The sequence below is a fragment of the Tachysurus fulvidraco genome, chromosome 13, assembly GCF_022655615.1.
Source record: "Tachysurus fulvidraco isolate hzauxx_2018 chromosome 13, HZAU_PFXX_2.0, whole genome shotgun sequence".
Taxonomy (NCBI): domain Eukaryota; kingdom Metazoa; phylum Chordata; class Actinopteri; order Siluriformes; family Bagridae; genus Tachysurus; species Tachysurus fulvidraco.
Window position 1 is genome coordinate 8,180,088 of NC_062530.1, and position 27,946 is coordinate 8,208,033.

The following is a 27,946-nucleotide window of genomic DNA, read 5'->3' on the forward strand; positions in this document are numbered from 1 at the left end:
CTGAGCAGTGCTTCAGTGCCCTTGACTCACTCTCTCACTCTCTCTCTCTCTACCTCCCTCCCTGAAGCAACCTTGTTCACATACCGTATTTATATAATGCATTTCTCTTCTAATAACATGCCACTGCGGCTCATTAACTGTGCCTTGGAGCATCAGCACAAGAACATAGCCAAGCAAACAGAGAACGCCAACATTGCAGAGTTACAACACCAATGTTACACATGCTGTTTGTCTTTTTTCTTAAAAAAGGGCAGATACAAGTATAAACTCAGTGTCAGAACATATCTAATAAAAGCACAGTGGGCTTTCCACAGGGGGTATAATGTAGTACACTTTCTGGGCAGCCAAAACACAAATACAACAGCACATCTCAACATTTCTATGTGCACCTTTGAACACAGCCGCACACAGACACACACACTCTCCTAACAGTAAAACCACTACTATCATCTTCACTGTATGGATTACTGACCTGTGCCTTTATTCCTTTATTTTGTTCTTTTCTCTACTATTGGCTTTTATTGGACAGCACTTCACTACATATTATACTGTGTATGATTGTGTATGTGACAAATAAAATTTGAATTTATATTTTAGACAACGATATTATGATAAAGATAATATTCTGAAATAGCATGTGAAAGGAATTTCTGAGATTACTGATATCTTGAAGACATACTTTATATTAAATATCTTTGGAAATAGTTTAAGTATTTCCCTCAATCAAACAAAATTAATGTGTGATGGGCAACAAGTGCAATACTTGCAAATCTGTCCATTTTCTACTAAATGTGAAGTCCACAGTAGTCTAAAAGATAGATCAAGCCCTAAGTATAACTTTTTTTTACCTTACTTTTTTTATTTAAAAAGTATTATATTCATTTCTTAATTTATGAGGAAAAATGTAAAAAGGTAAAAGATAATAAATGAAGGAGGGTGTTATAGCTTATTTAGGGGGCAAAGTCTTACACAAATAATTAAAAATATTATAAAAGTATTCAAAGATGACTTTTTTATTATTGAGGGATAAAATTCTCAGCAAATGGAACCTTTTCTTGTCTAATCTCAAGGTTACTTAAGGCTATATTTTGCTCCTTCGTTGTGTATCTTTCACCATGAATATAACATAGTTATACAGTGTAAAAAGTATTTGTTACATAAATTAACCATCATTAATATTTTATTAAATGTACTACATGGACTTTGCAAAACAAAGGATAAAAACCAAAGGTATAAAAGACCGTACCCTTGAAGATATTACTCAAAGGTACAGGATTGATACCTTTTTGTCTGAAAGTGTAGTAAACTATAATTTTTACATGGGGCTAGCTGTCTTGTCCCCTCCCCTTCCTCCCACTGTCCAAAACCATGCAGGCATGCTGCCCAGTATTGCCTGTAGGTGTGAATGAGTGTGTGAATGTGTGGATTTATGGTGCCCTGCGATGGACTGGGATACCCATGTGTTCCCACCTCACACCCAGTGTTACCACACAGGCTCTGGATTCACTGATGCCCTAACAAGGATGAGGTGGATACCAAAGTAGAATAAATGAACAATAAATAATGTAATAAGTCAACCAGTTTTTTTTTTTAGATTTCAAAGACAAATATGGTTATAACATATTTAAAAAGCATTACAATACCACCCCTAATAGTTTATTACAAGCTTTAAATCTTTTAATACTTTGTACTACCTACATACATTTCTGAATAAACCTATAAACCGCTATTTTCAAGTGGCGGTTGAAGACCTACTTATTTAGGAAACACCAACTAGCAATTATTTCCTTATCTTTTGCATTAAAAACAAAAAACAAAAACACAACCATCGAGACTTTCATTGTAACTTTGAACAAATGTTTTAAACTCATGGTATCTTAAGTATGTAACCTAGTGAGCCAGCATTAATGTATTCAATGTTAGAGATTTAACCACTTATGTACGTCGCTCTGGATAAAGGCATCTGCCAAATGCTGTAAATGTAAACCTCTTATATTGGAAATGAGTCACAATGAAATCTAAGATGTTAATCATTGTCCCATTTTTAATCCAGATTTAAAGCATGTCGGGTATTCTTTTTCTTCTGCTTATTATTATTATTATGTATAGGTATGTGTGGGTTGTCAATAAAGATGTGACAGTAACTACAAATGTGTTTAACAATTGTGTTCTTTATTGGCACATAAGCCAATCTGCTAAGTTACACTACACTGCAGTTTTTAAACATTTGTAAATGAATAGAACAGTAGCAAGCTGTTCAGTAGACTAAATAATCATGGGTTATACAGAAGGCTACTATTGCAGTAGATAAAAATGATCTAGCTTATATAACCAAGCTAGTTCTAGCTCAGAACTATAAACTGTTAAGTATTAATAATGAGCCCTTGACATCAGGATAAACTTGCCTCAACATAAACATACACTCCCAGTGGGAAAGACAGGAGGCAGTAAAGAGCAGGATAATAGTTCTCACAAAGTGTTTGGAAGCAAATCTAATCCAATCATTCATTACACACCTCGAGCTAATCATATGAAGTGCAAGACAGACGCACAGCGTGCAACTGCGGTGTCATCAGCTCACTGCTAAAGACACACACACACACACACACACACACACACACACACACACAAACACACAAACACACACTTAAAGAACCTGCCAAAAATTGTAGTTATTTTTTTTAAACATGCATTTATGCAATTCTGAAGCTTCATCTGATTAAACACACATACATTTGTGTATAAACCAAATCTAATCACCATACTAGTCTTTGTATGGTGTTTTTGATTCTGTTCAAAGAATTCAAATGTGAAGAAAAACATTTTTTTAAATGAGTAAATACAATATTAAAATTCAAAGGTCAAAAAGATTCACTAATAACCATCATTTCTACCTACAGTGTCTTTCCTTGAGGCCATCATTCATTGTCACTTACATGACCTTGCTTGTATTAGTATGCATTTGTGTGTCTTTCTCACACTGCATATATGTGCAACTCTCCCTCTTGCTGTTTACTACTAACACTCAAGTACCTCCTGTTATAAATTACAAGATTTCACCATCTGTGTCACTCTGATCGAAGAGGTCCATCATTCACACACTTACCATACTAAAACAGAAATACACAAAGGAGAGAGAGCAAGAGGTAGAGCTGAATTATTCATCATACAGAGACGAGCTTAAAGAGGCGCTCTGTGTGAGAGACTGGCCACACACTAGCACTTTGTGTGTGTATGTGTGCGAACTGTGAGGTCCAACTGTGAGAACAACACAAACAGTGGGGGGAAACAAGCAAAAGAGTGAGAGTGAGAGATAGTCAATTATTAATACAGTTATACTTCACACTATAGCAAATAACAAAATTAAGCAAATGCTGAAGTATACAGAGGCTCTTACATTTTTTATAATTCACAGATTGTCCACAGATTTATTATTATTATTTATTATAAATGTATTGTTATTCATGTTGAACATAGATAGTAAGAAAGTAGAAATTAATTATATATGTGTCCTCACTGCTAATTGTTAAAAGTCATGTGCTTGCAATTTCGTCAGTTCAAATAGTGTTTTGAAAAAAGCACAAAAACCTTGTAAGCTACAAATATTGAAAAACAAACAAACAAACAAACAAACAAACAAACAAAGCAAAAATCAAGCATTTTTGGCCATGACAATCACAAAAAAAGAAAAAATGCAAAATCTTGATGGGACTGATTTTGACTTGATTTTCCTATAACTGCACTGGAACCTTTCACTGTGAGTCACTCGTTTATGTTCACCATGTAAAATTCTTAACTGTAAAACAGTTACTACAGTAGTGTTAATGACATCAACACAAGACATGGCAAACGCTAATTTTCAGGAATATAACTTTTGACTTAAAATATGATGAAGATAAAAAGGATGAAGGGAAGCTAATTTTACAAGAAGCAGATTTAACAGAAAATGCATATCAGTGCAAGCAAGCTACAGGTTAGTTAATGTGCTATGAAGTTAGTGTGGTTCTTCAGGATCGTCTTATAGTGTACCATAATATAAACTAAATATTTGTCAATATTCAGTATAACTGCACTCTTGCTCAAGTGATATTGCTTAATTGTTGTTGCATACAAATGACATACCTGAGTGACTTTAAACTAGCATTTTAGAATGGAACTAGAATTTTTTTTTTACCTTATCATACACCCATTTTTCAGGTGTTATGGCATGCAAATTTTCCACAGAACTACAGCAAATGACATACTTGTTCAAGTGCTGAGATCAACAAAATCTGAAAACAAATGGACCTCAGAAAACAACATCAAGAGACTTACTTAAATCTCTCAAAATGCCTCAAAACAACCTTTTCCTTCACCCTCACAGGACCTAAATGAGAGCTGAAGAATAATGCCCCTTTTCCACCGAGGCAGTTTGAGTGCTGGTTCTGAACCAGAGCCTAATTTAGAACCAGTTCTTTCTTTTTCGACAGGCAAAGAACTGGCTCTGAACCAGGAAAAGTGGTCCTTAAGTAGCACCAAAACGTTGCTGGTCTAGACTTAAGAAACGCTTATGTCAGGGGCTGTGGGCAGGGCTACTGTTAGCGCATTTGATAATGTACCTTAAGTATACTTATGTTTAATATACTTTTACTTTACTGCAATATGATCAATTATCAGCACACATGATAGTAGGTAGCTACATGCTAATGCTAACTTTTTTCTGTGTTAATGATAAAATAATGTTATGTACTTTCTTGATTACAACCTCCGTTTATACAAATTACATGGAGCTGCACGTACTCGTTGGAATCGCCGCATTTGGATGCCAATGTACTGTAGGTTCACAAAGCCATGAGCATTAACAGTAAAGCAACATCCGCCATTGTTGTGTTTGCCGCTGCTGCGCTAACGTTGCTGGGAAACATGACATGTATACAGTGACGGCTCTCTAGCCGATGGAAAGTCAAACCGGTTCTTTGAGACTTTGAGCCAGCACCAGCGCTGAACCAGCATACAGCTCTTTTTGGTGGAAAAGGGGCAAGAGTATTATTATTATTATTCTTCCGGACACTTTTTCTGCGCGTAACTTGTCCCGCAGCTTTTGTCCTAGACCCATAAATGAGGTGTCAAATCGACCGGCTCATTGAGGAGAGGTGTGCTATGCTATAGAATTCCCAGTATGGAAGTTCAAAGGGGTGTTTTTTCCCCATAGACTTGAATGGGGAATCTCTCTGTAGATGTGCTAACATCCAAAAGAGGGCAGAGGACACCAGTGAATCTGTCAGATCACACAACGTTGGAAGTACAGAACTAGGACGGAAGTACATTTTTCGGTCAGAAACGCGTTTTGGATTAAAAAGCTTACATATTCCAGTTCCTTAGACTCTTGGGGATTTTTTACAAGCATTTGTTTTGGAAAATATTACCCCAGTGAAGAAAGGTAAGTGCCGCCTATTTCCGGTGACTATCAACTTGGATTAAATTAGTATGATGGCTATAAATCATATTATGCTTTGTGTGTGGGCTTAATAAAATGCCGAGAGTCTAAGCTTTCAAACACTATAACATTTAACCGTGTATTTAATGCTTTATTTAATGCTTAAACCTAGTGCTGGGGTGCCTTGGACAGCACGGCGGTCACATATGTTGTTGTTTCTGCCATTTGTATAACTTTTTGTTGTTTTTAACTATCAGTGTAGTTTTTATAATTTTTTATTTCACTTTAAACTAATGTCCTTTTAAGAACAGCAACGGCTCTTTTAAGAGCCACCCATTAATTAAAATTAAGCGCATTTTTTCTTTGTCTCCTCACATTACATAATTATTTTTTAAACATATGACACGTATATCACAAAGAATGATAACAATGACTTTAATATAATAAAGCTTGGGTACTGTTAGACGCGCCTTTCTTCACATTAGTGAATTAATACATAAAACCGCAAAGGCTTTCTCGTGTTCCTGGATGGCTTAGTGGATAGCGAATCGTTTAGCACGCAGACATTCGGGGTCCGAATACACCCTCGGACAGTTTTTTTTCTAAAACTTTATAATAAAGGTTCATTAGTTGACATTAGTTACCACATTACTTAACATGAACTAATAATGAACTGCACTTCTACAGCATTTATTCCTTTTGTTCATGTTAATTTCAACATTTACTAATACATTATTAACACCGTGTTAACATTACTTAATATACTGTGAACTAACATGAACAAAGAATAAACATTATTTCAACAAAGATTACTAAATACAATAATTTATTGCTCATGGTTAGTAAATGTTAGTTAATACATTACATTTGAACTAATGATCCTTATTGTAACATGATTATATTTTTTCCCAGTAAAATCACTGATTGATGCTTTAGTTCAAGATCTTCATGGCGCTTGTTTCAGGAAAAGATAAATGGATTTTCAGGTGTGCTCTTTTGTTGCAGGTGAGAAACTAGTCTGCAAATATAACCATAGTAACTGTGCAGCCATACCCTAGCAACCATGTAGTGCACCTTACGAACCATATTGCAATATAAAGAAGCCATATCTCAGTTACACAACATAAAACACTCAGCACGATGAGGGGAACTGACGTCACGTGTAGCCCCGCCCCCAAAATAAGCGAAATCAAAAATTTAGCACAACATGGACATGTCATATATCAAAACACTCAGCACGATGAGGGGAACTGACGTCACGTGCAAGCACATTCACATTTTCTTTAGGAAATGTACCGTTCTAGTTATTATTATTATTATTCATATTTTATTTATAATTATTATTATTTTTTTTTTCTTTTTAGCATTTTGTTCTCCTGGCTTCCATAAAAGCATATTCTGGCTGCCTTTCAGTGTTCCAGCATCTCTGCTCTCTCTGGGCCATTCAACCTTTTGCATACTCAATTCTTTAGTGCTTATTGCAGGGGTATTCAAGTAAAAGTTAAGGCCCACTTACATAAAAGGTCCCGATTAGCTACTATCAAGAGGACATAGTGGCCCCTTTCTGAGCCTTAGCCCTGTAGGTAGCCTCCAGTCTGATGCGCCGCCTCAAGCGAAATAATCTACATAAGTGACATCTACCCATAACAACATCATTTCCTGACAATCACTACATCATGATGAATGCTTCAGGCTCATTACACTCAGTTCAGTACACTTACACCATTGTGATAATCTCTCCATTTGGAACACTCTGAGATCAGCTCCATGATTGAGAATCAGAATTGTGATGCTTGCTAGAGCCTCCCTGCACTCACTCCATCAACAACACACACTTAATAAGGACCACTCCTCCATCCTAAATGCACTCATTCCATAATCACACCACCAATATCACCCCATCATCCTCACAAATACCTCATAACCACCACATTCTCTATTACATTCACATCACTCTTGCTGGCTTACCATAGCCTACTGGTTAGAAAATCTTGGTTGGTTAATTATTTGGTTTGGTTGTTGAAGTTTGTTCATTGTTTACAGTTATTTAGGGCACTAGGAGCTCAGTGGTTAAGTGGTTGGACTTTGTTGGAAAGGTCATTAGGTAAAATTCTAGCACCACCAAGCTGCCAGTCCTGGGCCTTTGAGCTGAAGTCCTCAAATCCTAATATGTTTAAATGGAATTCTATTTACATCCACAAAGCCTCTGCATGATACAATGTGATGTTCAAGTTAGAAGTTCAATAGAAATACGAACCCAGAAGTTTCATCTATCTGACATTTAATGTACATCAGAACTTTCAGTCTCTAATTAGCACCTCTGGAAAGCACTCACACTCGCAGATGAACAGGCAGCTGGTGGACATGCTAATTCTGTCTCATGTACAACCCACGTACCAGCAAGAGCCATCAAGAACGTGTAGTAAGTGTGTGTGTATGTGTACTGCCTTGGGGCCTGAGTGGTGCAGTGAAATCACTCATACTCCAGAGAGTGAAAGCACAATAGGAACACACTCCTCCCCCAACAAGCCTTTTACACCCTTCCACTGGAGACCTAGCTAAAGCTTAGACATGAAGCTGAATTTATTTTTCTAAACATGGAAATTGACTAAGCTATGTCTGTATTGAGGCAGAATTTTGAGATATTTCTAATAAACTTAGGCTGAATATTCAACATGATCTGTAGCTCAATAGAAAACAGAAAAACATTAATTCATATATGCAAATTTTGCCAGTACTTAAGTCCATATGTGTGTCTGGAAGCCATATATGGGACTGTGAACGTGTCTTGGATCTCAAGTAGGATGGAGGAAGCTACTGAGTCAATTATGAATATTAGGATTCTCCCAAACTGGGCCTTTTTCACAAATATATATTCTTAACAATATAGTTTGTTCTTGACATTTTAGTTCACTGTTGTAAGTTTGCACGTGTTATGAATTTTCCATAATGGCTGCAGGCCAAGTAGTTAGCTTGTGGTGTATAATTATTTATTTGACAACATGTTTTTAATTATTTGTTTACTATCTATTATTATTATAATTCTTATTATTATTATTATTAAGACTCTCATTTGGAGGTGGCAAAATATGACTTCAGTGGTTCTATCTCCTCATCTGTTTGCTCATATAGATTCCTTGCATTTCTCTTTTTATAATTGACTTCAGCTTGTGACATAATATCACTAGGCATGTGTGCTCACCTAAAAAAAATTGTGTTTGGACTGAAAAAGCTGCACAGGATTTTTTATTTTTTTTTTTGTAAAATGGAGACCTTGAGTTAAGCAGACATACCAATCCATTGCAGGGCACCATGCACACAATCATACCAAGGAGCAATTTATATTAGCCAATCAATCTAACAGCATGTTTTGAGAGAACCTGAAGCAAACCCACATAGACATACTGTAGGTAATCACACAGACAGGACCTGAACTCAGGTTCGAACTGGGGAAACAGGAGCTTTGTGGAGGGATCGCTGCCCAAGCTTAGTGCTTAGAGGTTACCTCAAAAGCCTTTGTTTAAGACCAGTCAATGGCTCTGAAAAATGCTTATGTGGCACACAGGCAGACAATCCATGTAACCCGCTTCTGAATTGTGTTGATTTTTTCTGACAAATAGGTTGAATCGCAAATTTGTCTATCTCTGATCTTTTCTCTAAAGCACCATTTCCATGTTAATACTAATGTGGTGATCACCGTATGGATGATCATATGAGTGATCAGAAAATCTATTTGAGACAAGGTCAGAAAGGACACAGTGACATTTTTCTTTTGCAGCAGAAAGAAAAGCAGTGATTCGTAGTGACTGCCCACACATGGTCCAAAAATACCCTCAGTTGCAGACTGGCACAGTCCCTGCCCTGTTGGGGCCATGTTCAACTGAGTGATGTTCTCTAAAATAACTCCTCACACTGTCTCTCTAGAGTGTAGGAGTGAAGAACGAAGACGATATGAGAGAGCCATGTAAAGCGAGGAAGATGCTGCTCAGTTTTGGCACAAAACAACAGCGACTACATGGTAATCTCTGACAATGAGCAATCCCAGCACAACAAAATGCTTGCACTGACATACAGCTTCTTATATTACCAACAATGATGCAAAGCCGACCTTAACAAGTGGTCACTCACTACAGATTTGGCTCAGGCCCCTTTCACATTCGCTGTGGTCTGGGACACGTGATTACATTTGTAATTTGAATGTAATCTCATGAACATAGCAGAATGTGACCCACTTTTTATTATTATTATTAGTTATTATCTCATAATGCAGGATGTGTTGCTGTACTTCTATTATTCCATAAAGTGCTCAAACTCCAGCTAGATAATTACATTTTATTTAGTTCTAAATTTGGGGTTACAGTTAATTAATTTAAAAAAATTGCACAGCTAACACAGAGCACAAGCGCTAACATTGCATAACATTACAGCAACTAGCCAACAGCCCTCATAAACACACATTTATATCATATAACTGTGACCCAAATGACATACTTCACACTATGCACTCTACCATACTCTTGACTTACCATAGTGATCTTGAATTCATCAAGATCCAATTTGTGATTAAGGGGTAATTCTTTTTTTCATAATTTTTTGATTGGTGTATTTAGCCATCAGACAGGAACGTTAATATAGGCTGAACAGCATTTTCTATAGGTTATGCATCAAATGAAATGGATGTTAATACTAAGTGTGAACTTGTTACAAGAATTCACTAATGTGTAGTCCCAGTTAGTGTTTTCACAGATATCCCCCCCATTAATATGAATCAGCCTAAAAAATATGCTTATAATCACCTCTTACCATAGACTTTGACCTTGTTCTACTGTTTTATGGAATCTAAAACAAATATAATTTGTTTTCACTCATAAGTTGGGATGCCAATATTTTCTCAGCAGAAAATATACACTGTCATTTCAAATCCTGTGTAGCTGTGATGCATGTTAATTGAAATATTATGCCTGTATTTAAAATATTTATGGAAGTCTTTAATACATAGTTTACCAGGAGCTGCAGACTTGATGCACATCCAAAAAAAACCTGCATCAGAATTAAATAATCAGCGTCATCAACTCTTTCGGTGCAGCTCATTGTTCCAGTATCATGACATTCCCTACCAATGATTGAAAGCTACTGTTGTCTTCTAGTAGCCAGCAGGCAGAACCACCCAGCATCCTCTGCTCTTGGTTATCTGGAGAAACCCAGAATGCCCTGGAGGCATATGCATGTCTATCGTAACATGATTATAAAAAATGATGATTTTTACCTCACCTCACAAACACACCATTTGGTGGATTTGTTTTGCTAAATTGCCTGTCGGCGTTGGTGTGTGTGCAAATGGTGTATATTTCTGATCATCCATGAACCAAAAAGTGAAATGATAGTTACTGAAGATGAATGAATAAACATCAGTACTTTTTATTGACAAAATAATTGGTTTATCCAATAATTATGGGAAGCTGTAAATCCTAAACCACTTAATCTAAAATCTTACAATCCTGATCCGTTATCTAAGCGCAGAAGTGACCCAACTATGATAAGCATAAACTCAGAAAGGTCACCTGCAGTGTTTATTTCACACCTACACTCACATGCAGGAGTCCAACAGTCCTGTTTTAACTCATTGTCCATATTCAGTATTCTTATGCTTACAGACACTAACCTCGGGATGTGAATTTTCCTAATCAACTTATAGACTGCATAATATATTTTTCCCCCCACATAATTGTAACAATGATGTAAGACTGCTTACAGATTTTTTATATCTAAGGCTGGGTGAAATTTTGATGTCATTATTTTTTAATATTGTTTCCAATTCTCAGACTGTCTTCAGTGTGCTTCCATTTTATATATTTTAAATATATTAGCTATGAATTTGTGAATCTACATTTTTGCCAAAAGAATATTAATTGTTTTCTGTTAATAATGGAAATGGTATTGGCCTAGTTAAGAAGTTGTCTAGTTTATTAGCTTATACCCAGTTAGCTACATTGTTATGTTTGCATTTAACTTTATTCGGTTACAATTACAATGACGTGGAGTTGTTTTTTTAATTACAATTAAGTGGTCCATGGTTGTGTGATGAGATAGGATGGGTTGCTTAGCATCTCAGCACCCAGTATAGCCAGCCAGTGAGCAAGCACAGGAGTGAAATAAAATCATACAGTGATCATACATAATAAACATTATGCTGATACAGAATGCTTGCTCCAGATGTGATTCCAGTCACTTAAAAACCTGACTGCAGATGGAACCAAGAACAGTAAGCATGTGTGTTTAATATGTTTGCCAATATTGGGATAAAATGTACATCAGCATGTACATGTTGCTGTGAACTACAACTTGCATACTCATGGTATATTTGTATGTTATTTTTAGATTGAACTTTCCTGATTTCTGTGGATTTCTATGCAGTTAATGCCTCCCTTACACATGCAAGTTGACAAAGAAAAAACAAAAAACACATTGAAGCCTGACAATAACATGACTGGATTCATATGTAATTTAAAGTAAGGCCAAAATCAATCAGAATCAAAACAATAGATATGGAGTTAATTTTAACACTTATACAGAACCATATAAGGCCAGCTAGAAACAAATTGTACAAGTTTACATACAATGATTGGATTAATTATAACATGCATACATGTTAACACTTGCATTAAATGTTAGAGGTGGGTTATAGGGTACAGTAAAACATAACATTCAAATATCTTAATAAGCAAAGTATCCAGGTTTGTTAACAAATTGAAAGCAAAATGCAAAAAAAGAATATGAAAAAAACTACAGATTTGTTTTCAAAATACCTTATTCCATGAGGAATTCCATGAGGAATAAGGTAAAATGAAAAAAATTGGTAATTTCTTCATATAATCATGAAGATTTATACTAATTTACACTAATGTCAACATCATACATCTCCCAGCCCTAATAGGTGTATATACATCAGCATGGGAACAAATAGATCCCTGTGTAAGAATGTATTCAACATTTAACATATGAAATGTTTAAATACAACATAATTCATGATCAAAAATGTTGAGCTTTAATCATAGCTTTGTTGCTCTCTCTTACTAAAATCATGTGCTATAACCAACACACAATGATTTTCATCACACACACACACACACACACACACACACACACACACACACACACACACACACACACACACACACAGAAAAAGTCCCAGCACCATTTTGAATCCCTCTGCCTCTTTCGCCTCTTTTCTCTGCTCTGTGTAGAAATTCATGACAGGCAGATAGACACAAGTGGCCATGCTCTCTCTCTCGCTCTCTCTCTCTCTCTCTTAATAGCACATCCATGCATATTTCACTACTTATCTTAAAATGTAAACTCAATAGAATATATTAAAGCACTTGTGAAGAACTGGCTTGATGCTCTTTAAGTTCTCTTTCAAATAGTGAATCTTTTCAACAACACCACAAACACACACACACACACACACACACACACACACACACACACACACACACACACACACACACACGCATTTGGACCATTTACTATAGATTGTTCACATTAAGAAGTAAGAAGAGAACACTAACATGCATATGAGTTGACTTACCGATGTGAAATGGAAACAGACAGATTTCCCTGAATTAGTCCGTTATAATAAACGTGTTCTTTTTTCCCTCTGGCTCTTTCTCTGTCTTTTCTCCTAAGGCTCGTTTTTTTTACCCTTTGCTCCAGCTATTTGGGGGCTTTTTCTGCAGGCGGTATGAAAACGCAGAAGCATTCACATACACACACACACACTCATGGTGAGAGTGGGAGATGGAGAGAGAGGGAGAGAGAGGTAGTGGGGGATGGGGGGATGCCGAAAGAGAAAAAGAACAAAGGGGAGGGGGTGTGTGTGTGTGTGTGTGAGAGAGAGAGAGAGAGAGAGAGAGAGAGAGAGAGAGAGCAGCAAAGCAGCAAAGCACACAAGGGGAGGAACTCGGTTTAAATCCAAAATGGCCCCCTTTTGGAAATGTAGTGCACTACACTCTGTGCAGAAGCCATTATCGTACATCATATGTAGCACACCTACACGGGGAATCATGGGATTCGAATGTGTTGTCGTTCAATTCGAGATGGACTACAAATTCCAACACGATTTCAGGGAAGCAAATGCGACAAACCGGTGATGTTTTGTAGTCCGTAAATTACATTGCGTCATCAACACGCGCCTACATTTAAGTTGGCTAACTAGTACATTTTCGATCACAGATTATCATGTCACACAAAGCATTGGTTTATCCTTACATTAGACCACCGTTATATAATTAAGCTGTCCGAAAACTCACAAAAATAGGTGAACGTAAACGTATTAGCTAATTGCTAAGCACGTTAGCGTGTCGCCAACGACTAAACGGAAGTCTAACGCCATAGATATCTATACACTTTTTTTTTTAATTTTTATATTTTAAGTATAACAAAAATACAAGTTTACAGAACAAATTGGCATACAATTTACATTCAAAAACATCAATTTGAAAGGTGCTAAAGTTTATACAAAAAATAAACAATAAAAAAAAGAAAGAAAAAAAAAACTATTTTTCCGTATTAATATACAGATTAAGACAGGGGATGAAAAAAATGTTATAATAAACTATATTTATCAAATAAATCTAACAGGATTCCAGCTTTTTTATTTTTTGTTTTCGATAAAGCTTTTAAACATTGTCTCAAATAATTCTTAAATACTATAAACCTAGGGGGTGATTTAAAGAATCTATATTTATGAATAAAGCTCTTCGCTAACAAAAGTAAAACATCAATCAACAAACCCTTTTTGACATCTTCATAGTTTCCATATTTAATATCTATAAAGGACAGGTTAAATTTATATATCTATACACTAGATGTCTCCTTGGGGTCCTAAAAATGCGTCAAAAGCGCCGCCATCTTTGTACAGTGCATTTGTACTTTAAATGCATGGACGATGCCGGACTTCTGTGCTGCGTTTGGATGTTCAAACGAAAAAATATAAAAAAAAAAATCAGACAGCAAGTGACAAGTGAGAATGTGTTTTATGATATTGAATGTTAGGAAATTATATTTCCGTGTTCTTTGTTCCGTTGGTTTGTTTCAGTCCTTGGTTAATGGCCGCAGCTAATCCATGCTAGTTACCCATTAGTTTTTGACAGTTAGGAAAACCGACAATGTTGTAGATTCCGAAGCTCTTAATAAGGACATTAAAAATTGACCCATGCTTTTTTTGCTTAAAGGTGAAAAACCCAACTTTATGTATGTTTTGTAAGTTATTTTATGTATGTTTTGTAATCTGTCAAACATATTTTATTAGATTGTCCTGAACTTAACACAAGCAGAATGCTCTTTTATCAAGTTATTCAATTAAGTACATATTTAATGGCATTATGCCTGAAAAGGTTTTGGATTTTTTTTTTATCGTATGTTAAATAAAAAGAATTATATAATATCACTTGCTGTTTATATTTGTTTTGTTTTTATTGTATTTAAATGATATTTGTGTTTTTGTAATTGAATTTTTGGCATGAAAATAGGTTTTGATTGCTGAAATGGCATTAAATAAAATAATCTGAATCTGTTTGTAGATTCCCAAGTGATAAACAGAGATGTCAGTCATGGACAAATTGCAGGGACACTAAACACTTTTTTTTTTTAAATGGTTAATTCAGCTGACAGTCCTGGAATGATGTCACCAGTTAGGTTGGCAGTTCAGCATCAAAGTCAAACTTTGTCTATACGTAAGATTGAACAGTCTTTGGCACCTGAACTATCTAACTTTAACATTATGTTCCTCTCAAATTTGTGATTTGCTTCCACCTGCAAATTGCTTTGTGTATCATATTTAATAAACCAATACAAATTAAATGTTTAAACCATTGTAGCAGTGTTGCATGCAGTAGGCTATAAGGTAAGTAGTGATTGTTCATTTAAAGTTTACTCAAGTGGAAGAATGTAAGTAATAAACTTACACTTACTAGCACTATGCATTATATTGTGAAAAAGTAGATTATCTTCATATCAAGACCTTAAATTTTCTCTGGACTCAATAATAAATACATGTCTGACCTTTGGAACGAACCAAAAAAAACTAGAAAATCGCATTCATGACGATTTATGGTGATTTTATTTCTTTGCCTACATTGACGCTGATGCATTAAGAGGAGGGGGTCCCCTGTACCAAGATGGCTGCTCAGTTGACGCATTCGTTCCAATGTACTGCCGTATACAAGGCGACATCAAGTGTATATATCTATGGTCTAACGCTAGCAGTTTAGAACGCACGAGCTACAGCGTTACAGCGCCATCTTGTGTTAAATATTTAGTACTGTTTGCTTTTACGGTAATGTAGATACTATACAGTTAGGTCAGGGTATGGGCGGATGTTGGGACGGGTTTATCATCAACGGGTATACACAATGTAAACAAAGTTTTGTGCAAACCATCACTCACATGTGCTTTTGTAACAATTTTTTGATCCCCGTTATGACACTCCATTACATTTTAGTTACATTTTATTAACACTTTGAACCACAGGAACAATAGTGAGATCAGGCACTAATGTTGGGAAAGGAGGTTCGGCCTTCCGATTCATCCCAAATGTGTTCACTGGTGTTGAGGTCAAGGCTCTGTGTAGGCCATGAGTTCTTCTATTCCAATCATGTCAGTCATGTCTTCATGGAGCTTTCTCTGTGCACAGGGCTTGTCATGCTGGAAACCGGTTCAGTCCATTATTTTCAGTGAAATTGTCAAACCATACAAAGACATCCTATACACTTGCTTCTAACTTTGTGGCTACACATAAGTTTTGTTTCATCAACCTAATTTTAGTAGCGTATTGATTTAGGGATATGCAATCTCTGTATGAGTACTACAGTGCTAAACAGCTTTGGATGTGCGCTGACATTCAGGATCAGTTGCGTCTTCATCATCTTTGAAGCAGATGGAGAAACCTCATTTAACATAAACCACCAGGTCTACTGCATCATATAATTACTAAGCCTTTCTTTTTGGTGAATTTGATATTAAAGTAGGAAAAACACTTGTTGAACAATTGTTGAATTGTGGCCCTAAAAAACAAGTGTATATATCTAAGGTTGTGACTGCTCATTTGCACACAAATAATCTAGTGTTATATTTCTAAAGTTAGGTTGATGAACATTCCTGGATGTGGTCTTTCTTACAAGGATTGTATTTGTATTTCCTACAAGAATTGTATTTGTTTCTTCTTCTAGCCTCTCTGACTTGTCTTCAAAACAGCCAAGCTGTCCCCCTGATGTGCTCATTCATAATTGTCCATCCTTGTCACTCCTAAAGAGAATCTCAACATCCTCATCTCTGCTACCTCCATCTCTGCCCTATGTCTTTTCCTCACTACTACAGTCTCCAACCCATACAGCATAGCTGGTCTCAGTACTGTCTTGTACACCCTTCCATTGATTCTTGCTTATCTCATCTGTCACACAGCACTCTGGCTCATTTCTCTACCCACTCCTGTCATACACTTTCTTTAAATCCACAAAGACACAGTGCAGCTCCTTTTGACAATTTCTGTACTTCTCCATGAACATTCTCAGTGCAAAAATTGCATTGGTAGTGCTCTTTCTGGGCATGAAGCAATACTGCTGCTCACAAATATCCTTTTTTAGCCTAGCATCCACTACTCTTTCTTATAGCTTCATTGTGTGGCTCATCAACTTTATATTTCTGTAGTTGCTACAAATTTGCACATCACCCTTGTTCGTAAAGATCGGTACTAGACACTTCTCCTTCATTCCTCAGGCATCTTCTCACTCCATAACTCCATTGCTATCTCTTCTAGATACTTTCACACCTCTACAGGTAAGTCATCTGGACCAACAGACTTTCCACTCTTGATTCACCTCAGAGCCTTCCTCACCTCATCCTTTCCAATTTTCTGCTCTATAATATTCACCTCTTCCCCTGTCCTTCCTTCTCATTTTTCTCATTCATCAGCTCCTCATAATACTCATTCCATCTTTTCTGCACACTCTGCTTGCCTGTTAGCACCCTTCCATCTCTATCTTTAATCACCCTTATCTGTTACACATCCTTCCTATCCCTGTCTCACTAATCTGTAGAAATCCATCTCTCCGTACCACTCACCATATGCTTTCTGTTTGGCTTCTGACATGAGCCCTTTCACTCTGCGCTGCGATTCTTTCTAATCCTGACTACTTTCTTCAGTCCTTTCTATGTCCCACTTCTTTTTAGCTAGCATATCCCTCTGAATGCTGTCATTTACTTCCTCGCTCCACCACCATGCTTCCTTATCTTTTTTCTCCTTCCAGACAACACACCTAGCACCATCCTACCTATCTCTCTGATCGCTTCTGCTGTAATTTTTCCAGTCATCTGGAAACTCTCCCTGACCACTTAAGCTGGTCTTCGCTTCTGTCGGAATTCCTCAAGACATTCTTTCTTTTTCAAATTCCACCACTTTGTCTTCTTTTCTATCTTTCCTCTCCTCTTCTTGCTGACCACCAGAGACATCTTACATAACACTATCCCATGCTGTCTGGTTACAATCTCTCTTACCACCACTTAGCAGCCACTAATCTCTCTCAGATTGCCTTGTCTATATAGAATGTGGTTTTCCTGTGTACTCCTACCTCCACTCTTATATGTCTTTCTTCCCCTCTCTTCTGGAAATAAGTGTTAACTACACCCATTTCCATCCACTTAGCAAACTCCACCACCATCGGTCCTTCTAAGTTCAGTTCCTGAACACCCCATCACCTACTCATCACCTCTGTTTCCCTCACCAACATGCCCATTGAAGTGTGCTTCAATCGCTCTCTCCCATCTGGAAATACTCTTCATCACCTCATCTAACCCACTCCAGAATCTCTCCTTTTCTTCTAGCTCACAGCCTATTTGTGGAGCATAACCACTGACGACATTCAACATTACCCCTTCAATTTCTAAATTCAAATTGATTAGCCTGTCTGACACTGTCATAACAATAGGAAACAGGAGTGTAGACAGGGAGGAGCAGACGAAGGCGGGGCAGACACGTGACGAAGAACATAAACAGATGCACTTGGCCAAAGTCTGGGCTGAGTCATGACAGAGCCCCCCCCAAGGTCGCGGCTCCCGACGCGCCAACCCATCTTGATGGTCCCGACAGGGTCCAGGTGGGGGGAGCAAGGCACACGGCGAGGCAGGTGGGGGGAGCAAGGCACATGGCGAGGCAGGTGGGGGGAGCAAGGCACACGGTGAGGTGGTGGGGGGATCAAGGCACAAGGCGAGGCAGGTGGGGGGAGCAAGGCACACGGTGAGGTGGTGGGGGGATCAAGGCACAAGGCGAGGCAGGTGGGGGAAGCAAGGCACAAGGCGGCACAGCCAGAGAGGAACAAGTGACGTCCACAGCCGAGCAGGGGGAACGAGCGATGTCCACAGCTGAGCAGGGGGAACGAGCGACGTCTACAGCCGAGCAGGGGAAACGAGCGATGTCCACAGCCGAGCAGGGGGAACGAGCGACGTCCACAGCCGAGCAGGGGGGACGAGCGACGTCCACAGCAGAGACACACCGCGGCCAGTCCCACCTCTCAGAAACCAGGAATGGGGAGGGAGGGCAGGGAAGAAAAAAAATCCTCCACAGAACAGAAAATCCATAGAGGCAAAAAATACGGGCCTGCAACACCCCCCACGGACAGGAAGTGGGGCGACGTCCTCCACGGAACCCCAATTTGAAGCGACGCCCCCCACCGGACAAATGTGTGGCAATGTCACAGGGCACCGAAAAAACAAAACAAAACTCGGGCTGGCGACATGGCCCGCAACCCGGAAGTGAGGCGGCGTCCCCCGCGGAGGAACCGGATGCGGAGCGGCCCTCACCGAAAAAACGCGGACCAATGTCACCAAACCCGTGAAGTCCAGGGGGGAAAAAAAAACAAACAAAAAAACAAAAATGCTCCCACGATAAGCCGGTCCAAGCTGCTATCCTGCTGGGTCCTGGTGCGGCGGAATCTTCTGTCATGATGCGGGGTAAGGAAGCGGACCCAAACGCAGGATAGCCAAATCAACAGGGTTTAATAACAAAAGAACATGAAACACACGGACTAGAGACAGGAAAAAGACAACAGTAGATTCTGTAGATGCAGCACAGTTAAATAGACACGGTGATCACAACAGGAAACAGGTGTGTAGACAGGGAGGAGCAGACAAAGGCGGGGCAGACACGTGACGAAGAACGTAAACAGATGCACGTGGCCAAAGTCCGGGGTGAGTCATGACAGCCACTCTTTTCACCTTTAAACATTCCTCACAAACGTATCCTTCAGGATAACTCCTACCCCATTTCTTCCTCTCCACATTATAATAAAAACTTTTGTATCCCCCTCAAAATAATAGTTGCTTGCTCCCGTTCCACCTGGTTTCCTGCACACACAGTATATCTACCTTCTTTCTCTCCATTATGTTTGCCAGCGCTCTACCTTTGCCCATTATTGTACCAATGGTAAGAGTCCCTATTCTCAGACCTATACTCCTGCCTATCCTCTTCTCTCCCTGGCTATGAACCCTTCTCCCCCCTCTCCTTCCTCGACCAACAGCTGACACGGGCCTCGACCGATCCGGTATGGAATTCACAATGACGTCTCACATGTTTAAATTTGGCACATTTTACACCAGATGCCCTTCTTTATGCAACCCTATCAATTATTCGGGTTTGGGAACGGCACAGAAATCACTGGTTTGCAACCCCTGTGGTTAGTTTTAGAATTGTATTTGTTTGGACATATAAAATAGACAAATTGATTCCTCTATATTAGTCTAGGGGGAATAACTGTGCTACTGTAGGTATTTACGTAACACTGAAAGAGAGAAAGGGCATCTGGATTGTAATGGTAATTATAGTTAACACAACACAATGTACCCTTAAAGATCTTCCAATTCTCTGGCCAGAAATAAATAACCCTTAACACTGGCCAGAAATAAGTAACCCTTGTAACACACCTTGTAACACAATTAAGCAGATCATAATCAACAAAAAAATGCTTCCTACAAACCAAAATATTTGCCATGTTCAACTGACTTCCAGGAGTTGGGTCAATTCAGGAGATATTTTTATTTATTTATTTATTTATTGCAATTGACCCACACTAGAACTTTCTTGGAAGTAGACTTGGACCATGCTGGTCAGACTCTCACACTGGTTGTTTTGGTCTCCTTTGGAGTGTGATTGCTGTGATCTCACCTGGCCAAAAAAACTGCAATGAGGAAGAAAACACATCAGGGCACCATTTTCAATGTTCTTACCATCTCTGCATTACCTCCATCAATAGAAATAGTGAACAGGGAGAGCTTAGTTTTCCAAAGCATCTACTTTCACTAAAAATATTTTAATATCTAAAAATGTAGATTAAGACTTATGGATCTTGTTTAATTACATATTCAGTCAATCTACAGTGAGAAAACTGCCATCTTATTTAGATATTATTGCATATTTCTTCTCCTGCTGAATTTTCCACCTTGGTCCTCTTTCCAAAAATACGTTTATTATCCACTGAAGAAACTATAAATTGACGAAACCTCAGAGTAATATTTGTTATATCACAATAATGAATGTTCTAGCATAGATTCATTTTCAAATACATTAGTTATATAGACAGCTATAACTGTATCTGACAATGGAGTAGCAAAAAGATGATCTGTAAATGAAACAAAAAAGTTTTACAACAAACAAAACCAAAACAGACCCTTTCACTGAATGTTGTGTCCACACATGACTGCAAACATATGAGTATAAACATGGCTTTACAAATAAAGTGTGGTAAAGAATAATAACATCACCATAAACATATATTAAATGTTATAGCTCTGGCTTTTTGAACATCACAATGCAACACAAAATTCTTATAACCTATTATAAAAACAAAATCTACTTTTTATAGTTTACAGTTTCATCATTTTCTTTTTTTATGTTACAACATCTTTTAGCTCTGCACATTTAAACGTGTTCAGCAATGTAATGCTGTTATAATGGAAGTAAAACTGCTGCTATGTCCCAGAAACACCACTAGAGAGAAATGTAGCCCCACTTTAGCCACAATTCGCCACCTGAGTAATAAAGGGGAGGGTCGAGAACTAGCACTTAATCGCTAATGACTTCCACTTGAAAATATCCTGCTCTTCATAGGGTGTATAAGCAATTATCTCATGGCCTATGTAGTACAGTAATATAGCAGGTTGCAAAATAAGTGTGAAATAACTCTTGTTAGAGTGTGCATAATATAAGGAGCAATAAACATACACCTTATTGGTCATAATATGAGCTACAGTATGTTGTTTATAGTAGCAATTATTTCATGGCCCTGCTTGTATGTGTGCTTACTGTATGTAAGGAACAGGGAGCTGAATTTTAACTGATTTCTGCTACACAGCTACATCAAAAGAAGTGCACACATATCAGAAGTATTGATCCAAATCCACAACCTTTCCATATGTAGCACACATCAGTCTTGTTACACACTTTATGCAGTGCACTAATAGAGAGAGTAGGAACTTCCCTTATAAGTAGGGTGTGTCAGAGAGGTGGGGATAAAAGCAGTCCAGAAAAAGTAGCTCCACAGTTAGTAGGTGCCAAGTGTAGTTATCCTGCTGGGTCTGTGTCTGTGTCTGTTTTGGTTTCTGTGATTTGTTTTGTACTGGTTTTTTATTCTGTTTTCATGTTTTGTGTTTCCATGTTCATAGTGTTTCCAGCCTTTTGTCATTCTCCCTAATAAACCCCCCATTTTGTGTAATCCCTGCATTTGGGTCTGCAGGGACACCCCTTCCCTGTCAGAAGGACTCAGCCAGACACGGATCTGTGAAGACTCTCTGTACACTCTGGACTATTCTTTCTGGCCTTTTGGTGGACATGACTCCGCATTCCGTTCCTCCGCTTCACTTCCTGTTTTCCCATGAATAAAGTCACCTCAGTTCTTCCCCGCAGAGGATGTCACCAGCCTGCTCTGTTCTTTTATTTTTTTGCTTTTATAGGTGCCCTGTGACATGACTCCACACCTGTTCCTGTGGGGGACGCCACTTCACTTCCTTTTTCCCCTGGAGGATGCCGCCCCACTTCTTGTCCGCGTATTTCTGCTCGGCTGTCGATGTCGCCCGGCCCTTTTGCTCGGCTGTGGACGTCACTCTGGCCTTCTACTAGGCGTGTTCCTCGCTCCCCAAACCTCCTGCTTCACCGTGTTCTTTGCTCCTCCCCGATTGTAGCCAGGATCATTGCCTCTTTGGACTTTCAGGCATGTTTCTGGGTTGGCGCGTCGGGAACCGCACCTTGAGGCTTGGAGTAGGCAAGGCAAGTTTATTTGTATAGCACATTTCATACACAGAGGTCATTCAAAGTGCTTTACATATAAATTAGAAAACAATTTATAAGATAGAAAAAAAATATATGAAAAATAAGAAACACACGATAAAATCATAACAAAAACAAATAACAATTAAAGAAAATAAATGTGATTTTAATAAAAACAGTTTAAAATGTGTTAAAAAGAATAAAACAGGAGTAAAAGTGATTTGGATTAAAAAGTGCAGTCAGTGTGAAGAAGCACAGCACTCATTCAGTAAATGCAGAGTTAAACAGATGTGTTTTTAATCTTGATTTAAAAGTGTCTACTGTTGAAGCACATCTGATGTCTTCTGGAAGCTGATTCCAGCTATAGGTGGCATAATAAATAAATGCTGACCCACCTAGTTTTGAGTGAACCCTTGGTATCTCTAACTGACCTGATCCTAATGATCTGAGTAGTCTGCTTGGTTTATATTTAATTAGCATATCTGTAAAGTATTTCAGTCCTAAGCCATGAAGTGATTTATAAACGAGTAACAATACTTTAAAATCTATTCTAAATGTAACTGGAAGCCAGTGTAAGGACCTGAGGACTGGAGTGATGTGCTCAGATTTTTTGATTCTGGTCAGAATTCTGGCAGCAGTGTTCTGTATGAGCTGCAGCTGTCTAATGGTCTTTTTGGGGATCCCAGTAAGGAGTCCATTGCAATAATCTACCCTGCTGGTGATGAAAGCATGAACAAGTTTCTCTAAGTCCTGTCTTGAGACAAAACATCTAATTCTGGCTATATTTCTGAAATGGTAGTAAGCTGATTTGCTTATCGCTTTCACATGACAACTGAAATTAAGGTCAGACTCTAAAATTACACCAAGATTTCTGACTTTATTTTGTGTCTTTAGACCCCTAGAGTCCAGGTGTGTGTTAACCTTGAGAGTTTCATCTTTGTTTCCGAATACATTTATAGAATTTATAGAATACGATAGAATAGGGGAACATTCTGGCAGGTTTTGTCTTGTGCCATGTGCATTTGTTATTTTTTTGTGTATCACGTGTGTTGCCCTGCCCCATCCTTAATCCATTCCCGCGTCTGCACACCTGTTTCTTGTGTTTCTATGATTTCCTCCCCATTTAATCCTGTGGTCTTGCATCTGTTTTTTGCTGAGTCCTTGTCTCTGTGTCTGTTTTGGTTTCTGTGATTTGTTTAGTTCAATTTTTGTGACTAAAAATTTAGTGTTTTTGATCCTGTTCTTGTGTCTGGATTTTTTTTATCTGCAAAGACACCCCTTCCCTGACAGGGTATGGTTTAGCAGGTTTTCTACAGGTCATACATTGCACTTCAATGGAAATCATAGAACATAATAAATAGAATTCATACCGATTTCTAATTGGATATATAGTGGTGCCTTCAATAGGAGATTAAATCTATTTTGGACTTAACAAACACGGGATGCATAAGCAGGGTTCAAATAACGAGAAGAAAAAAATCTGTCTGCAAAAAAACTTGGCTACGGGCTCATTGCACAAATTTCATTGTTAAGTTAATTTTGGGCTCTTTCAACACACTGACAATGGCACTGTTCCCGCAAGAGTTACCGAAGATGAATGTCTGTGATTTTCATCAGATATGTAAGAATATTCGAAAGTTCCTTCTAGCAAACTGAACAAAGGCTTTAAAACCTTATTGAAAGTAGAAGTTCAAACGTATTCCAGCATTCAGTAGTTTTTCTCACCTTAAGTAGTACACTTCTATTGGGGGAATAGAGAGCACAATTAAAACAGGTTTCCTGTTTAACATATTGGAGAGATTTGGGGAGTTGATTCCTCAAATCCCTGACCGAATCCCCATATAGTGCACTACAAAAGGTGTTTGATTTTCAAATGGTGTCATATAAAGTGCATTGCCTAGGTTATATAAGTCAATATTTCTGATGTGATGTAGTGCAACTATATATGGAGTTTGAAACTGAATCCCAGTTGACATTTGGTTGGTTCTAGTGCACTAGCTGGGGAGTTGAAAGCTGTTGCATGTCTTTCAGAGGATGAAAACAGCAGTGAGATTTTTGGTTGCTTTTAATGATTAGGGCAGAAGCTTAAAGGGGCAATTAAAATGCATTTCTGTCATTTCCCCCCTTTATCTTATAATGACAATGCAATAAATATGGACAATGTGAGAAACTGTATGGAAATGTAAGCCTCAAAAGTATTTTTCCCTCATTTGAAATATTTACATAAGTCACATTTGTATTTGGCTAGCATTTGCCGGAATTCTGTATTTGGTTTACGTCAAAAATGCTTTCTGTATTATTTTTTTTAATTATTTTTATTATTATAATTATTATATATATCTAAATAATTAAATTAATCTTGGCCTTTGTCTCTGTGTTCTTTGGCAAACTTTAATTTTGTTCTCTTGTTTTTCTTAGACAGCAAAGGTTTCCTCTTTGCACACCTAACATGATAGTTAAAGTTGTTTAGTCTCTTTCTGATTGTATATTTATGCACTTTGAGGTCAACTGTAGCAAGAGTTTGCTGTATGTACCGTGATTCTTATATAAGCATCCTGCGGTCTGCCCTTTGAGGTGAATTTGCTTGGACTGCCTGACTGGGCCATGTTGGCAGTTGTTTTAAATGTTTTCCACTTGTAAATGAATTTCCAGACAGTGGAATGGACAATTACAAATTCATAGCCCTTACAAATACTTTTCATAGCCCTTACCAGACTCCTAAGCATCAACAGTCTTCTCAAGGTGTTCTGTAATAATGCTCTAATAAATTGCACCTGAAGTGATATACATGTATGTAGTTTTATCCAAAATACAAATAATTGTGGAGGTGTCCTTTTTTGTAAAATTACATTTTACAGATCATTTAACAAGGACTTTAACAAGGACTTTTAATGGTTTTATTTGTTTAGTTATATTACTGGAATCTTGAAATATAGATTCTTGAATATTGTTAAAATGAAGATCAAATGCCTATATGTTTAACTATGTAAAAATTGGGGTGTCCTGATTTTTTCACATAACTATTTTAATGATCAAGCTCAACTTGCAAAATAAATATTGTGTCACAGTGAAATGTTTGTTGTACACATGGAACTAGTATGACAAGCATGCATTCATTATGATGAGACTTCCACCGTTGTGATTTTCAAAGAGATGATATATAGATAGAGAGATTACTGGCTTATTAATAACATGAAGATATTTAATTCTAGGTTATCAAAAACTGTGAATAACACCACTAAGCTCAAGTGACAGGACAGACATGATCATCTGCTGATGATGTAATTAAGAGTTTAAGTAATGTGATTATCATACTCCAGACATGATGACAGACTAAAAGCTCTTGATAACATCAAAACATAACAAGACTGTCACATAGCTAATTTGAGATCACATTAGAAGCTAGCTGTACAGCTAAAAAAAAAAACATAAGTAACACTACAGGAACCCAAATAACCTATATTTTATCTTAAGTCAAGTACCAAACCCATTCAATGACAGAGAGCTGAATAGATGCTCTAAATAAGACCAATAATTAAGGTAGCATTGTTCACAATGTCCATTAATATGTGTAGCAACATCCTGGCTCCATACATCATTCAGTGACACTGTTTAATTAAAAATATATTTCAACAGTCTCCTTTGAACCTGCATCACTTATTCTAATCGCTTTGGCATTGTAGCATAAAAAGAAGCTCTAACACTAGCTTACACCTCATCTTGCCTTCATTAATAATACACTTTAAATTCCCACTCACAGTCTAAAGTGTGCACTCTCCACGACAGAGTAAGTGTGTAATGATCTGTAAAGAAATCCAACTCGACAAGGTGCCAGAACCTACAAATTCTGATCTAGACACCAAACAGTGATGGTTGCTTTTTGAGTTGAGAGAAACCGACAAGCCTTTACAAAGCTGAAGACAGATGAGTATAGTCGTGTCTTATTTCAGAGAAAGCAGGGGTGGTTGGTCATGTCAGTCTCAGTGTCTCACACATGAAAGGAATGGAATGGAACTGTCCGTTTATGCTCGATTCATTTCACACAATGAGCATCTGTTCCTGTTCTTGTCATTATATGTACGCCACTGTTGAACACAAGAGTGCACCAGGTAAAGGAGTAGAAATCTTACTTCCAAATGACTTTACATTGCACTACACAGGGTGTAGGAGCAATTATTTCAAGGCATATGTGATGCATTTATGTAGGGTATAGGAATCCCAAATGACCACCTACTGTACACATCCAACATAGTGCACATTTGAAATATAACAATAGAGGAAAAAAAGGTATAGAAAAGCTCTCAGACTAGTCTGGGACCCACTTCTCCCACCTGAGGCTACCTCACTGAATTTCACTTGAGTTAATCATTGGCCACAACCAAATCTATTATTTTTGTTCATATCACCCTGTGATTTTTCCCAAGTGAATTTAGTTGGTTCTATTTCTATTTTTATTATGAAGAAAGTGTTCATATTTGCAAAGCCCTTGACCCTTTTCTTTGTAATAGAGTTATATATATTCTGACTCACTATTGGACTGCATTACACAGAGTATATTTGTATATACCGATATATTATATCCTACTCATTGGATATTATATCAGGAGAGTCAGTAGAGGTCCATATTCATTTTTCTTCCCAACACAGTACACTTCCAACGAGAACCTGTGATTCTCTCACAAAATGCTGTTCTAAAAAACAATTAGTCAATGCTTTCTGACTAACCAAAATCAGGAATTCAAAAGCACTAGGTGAAAATAATTTATACTTTATACCATTTGTCTATAAGTTGCATGTGAGCCTCAGGTATTATCTTCTGAATTATAACTTGTCCTCACAAATCTATAACATGGAGATTGTCCATTTATCTCACCAGCTCTGCACTGCACATCGTTATGGTTCCTTACTTTTGACAATCCATACACTTTGATCACTTTTTTGTTTGTACTTGTATATAGAGACAAAAAGAAAAAGAAAAACATGAAGCAGGTTATTTCTCTCTTTAGAAATATTTCTCTCTTTATCTCTCTCACTCTGCTCCTATGGCAAGTGTGATTGGACTTTGAGGAAAAATCTGTGTGTCTTGATGTTTCAGGCCTCAGGAGACACCACTGTCTTGTGCTGACTTTTAAAAGTCCTACAAGAAGTGCAAAGAACCAAACATGAGAAACTAAAATCCAATTAAGTTAAAAAATGACAAATAGAGTAAATGTTGGACC

The 27,946-nt window shown here is 37.7% G+C and overlaps 1 protein-coding gene across 7 annotated transcripts in view; it reads right to left on the reverse strand.

Moving 5' to 3' along the window:
- The window catches only part of fam168a (family with sequence similarity 168 member A), a 38,314-nt gene extending 24,496 nt beyond the window's left edge, over positions 1-13,818 (reverse strand). For 2 of the 7 annotated variants that reach the window (XM_027147678.2, XM_047822370.1), the window contains exon 1: positions 13,005-13,314. The gene's annotated coding sequence lies outside the window, so the exon portion shown is untranslated. Of the gene's footprint in view, positions 1-13,004 lie in introns of all 7 variants that reach the window. The other 5 variants (XM_027147670.2, XM_027147687.2, XM_027147661.2 and 2 more) reach the window with 5 other exon arrangements.
- Between the last annotated feature and the right edge of the window lie 14,128 nt (positions 13,819-27,946).